The sequence below is a fragment of the Octodon degus genome, unplaced genomic scaffold (genome assembly GCF_000260255.1).
Source record: "Octodon degus isolate 3935 unplaced genomic scaffold, OctDeg1.0 scaffold00002, whole genome shotgun sequence".
In the NCBI taxonomy this organism is placed as follows: domain Eukaryota; kingdom Metazoa; phylum Chordata; class Mammalia; order Rodentia; family Octodontidae; genus Octodon; species Octodon degus.
In genome coordinates this window covers 22,731,659-22,733,883 of record NW_004524578.1, presented here as the reverse complement: position 1 = coordinate 22,733,883, position 2,225 = coordinate 22,731,659, and the positions used below count along the sequence as shown (strand labels likewise).

The 2,225-nt window shown below is 43.8% G+C and overlaps 1 pseudogene; it reads left to right on the top strand.

The window, feature by feature from the left end:
• LOC101563440 overlaps positions 1–1,154 on the top strand; it is a 4,312-nt pseudogene extending 3,158 nt beyond the window's left edge.
• Positions 1,155–2,225: the final 1,071 nt, after the last annotated feature.

Below are 2,225 nucleotides of genomic sequence, written 5' to 3'. Positions count from 1 at the left end.
TGCCTAGGGCAGTGTTTGTAGACCTGGAATCCACAGTCATTGATGAAGTACGTACTGGTACCTACCACCAGCTCTTCCAACCTGAGCAGCTCATCACAGGCAAGGAAGATGTTGCCAACAACTATGCCAGTGGGCACTACACTATTGGCAAGGAGATCACTGACCCCATCTTGGACCAAATTCAGAAACTGACTGACCAGTGCACAGGTCTCCAGAGCTTCCTGGTTTCCACAACTTTGGTGGGGGCACTGGCTCGGGCTTCACCTTCCTGCTGATGGATCGTCTCTTCATTGACTATGGCAAGAAGTCAAAGCTTGAATTCTCCATTAACCCAGCCCCCCAGGTCTCCATGGCTGTAGTAAAGCCCTAAAACTCCATCCTCACCACCTACACAACCTGGAGCACTCTGATAGAGTGGTAGACAATGAGGCCATTTATGACATCTGTCGTAGAAACCTCGATATTGAACACCCCACCTACACTAACCTGAATAGGTTGATAGGTCAAATTGTGTTTTCCGTCACTGCTTCCCTCAGATTTGATGGAGCCCTGAATGTGGATCTGACAGAATTCCAGACCAACCTGGTGCCTTATCCCCGAATCCACTTCCCTCTGGCCACATATGCCCCTGTCATCTCTGCTGAGAAAGCTTACCATGAACAGCTATCTGTAGCAGAGATCACCAATGACTGCTTTGAGCCAGCCAATGAGATGGTGAAATGTGATCCCTGCCACAGTAAATACATAGCTTGCTGCCTGTTGTACTGTGGTGATGTGGTCCCCAAAGATGTCAGTGTTGCCATTGTCACCATCAAGACCAAGCGTACCATCCAGTTTGTGGACTCGTGTCCCACTGGCTTCAAGGTGGGCATTAATTACCAGCCTCTTGCTGTGGTGCTTGGTGGAGACCTGGCTAAGGTACAGCAAAGTCACGTGTGCATGCTGAGCAACACCACAGCTATCACTGAGGCCTGGGCTTGTTTGATCTGATGTATGCCAAGCGTGCCTTTGTTCACTGGTATGTGGGTGAGGGGATAGATGAAGGGGAGTTTTCTGAGTCCTGGAAGGATATGGCTGCCCTCAAAAAGGATTATGAAGAGGTTAATATGGATTCTGTGGAAGGAGAGGCTGAGGAAGAAGGAGAGAAATACTAAAATGTCACAAAGGTGCTGCTTTTACAGGGAAGCTTATTCTGTTTTAAAATATTGAAAAGTTGTGGTCTGATCAGTTAATTCATGTGTAGCAGTTTATGCTCTCATTCAATTACTGACCTATGCTTTAAAACATAAATGTTTTGTCACAGACCCAAACTGTCCATTCTCTGATGGGTTTTGAATAAAAAGTGTTCCCTCCCTTAAAAAAAATTACTATTGATGTACTTCAAGATATTGTCTCTGATCACAAAATTAGAAATAAATAACAAAAAGGCTAAAAGTTGACAAATCTGCAGAAATTAACATAGACATAAAAAATTAATAGTTCAATAATTAATCATTCAATGAAGAAATCAAGAGGGAAACCAGAAACCTCAAAAAAAAAAAAATAAGCCAAACTATCATATGATTCAGAAATTCCACCCCTGGGTATGTATTCAAAAGAATGAAAGGGAGATATTTCAAGAGACATGTGTGCACCCATGTGCATAGCAGTAGTGTTCATAATAGATAAATGTGGATAAATCTATTAACAAAAAGTAAGCATGCAAAATATGGAGGATTATACATGGAAAGAAAATTAGTAAGCTTTCTTTTTATTTTATGTGTTTGGTACAGGGTTTCACTATGCACTCATAGCGATCCTACTGTTTTCAGCCTCCCCAGCACTGGGATTACAGGCATGTGCCACCACACGGTCTTGGTGGCCAACTTAGTGGGCCCGCATGGGGGGTGGCCAGCATGGCCTGTGGTGCTGGGGATTGAACCCTAGTCCCTGCGCTTGCCTCAGCAGACACTTAGTCTGCTGAGCTATCTCACCAGCCCTCAGCTTTTTTAAAAAAAAAAAAAAAGGAAATTTTGAGATGTAATATATCATGAATGCCTCCTGAGAACATTCTGCTAAGGGCAGCAAGCCAGGAGCAAAATGCCAAGGATGATGTGATTGCACTTAACTGACGCACAAAGAAGAGTCAAATTCACGGAGAATGAAGTTAGAATAGTGGTTGGGGAGGCTGCAGGACTGTGGAAGTGTGGAGCTGCTATTTTATGACTGTACAATCTCAGTTTTGC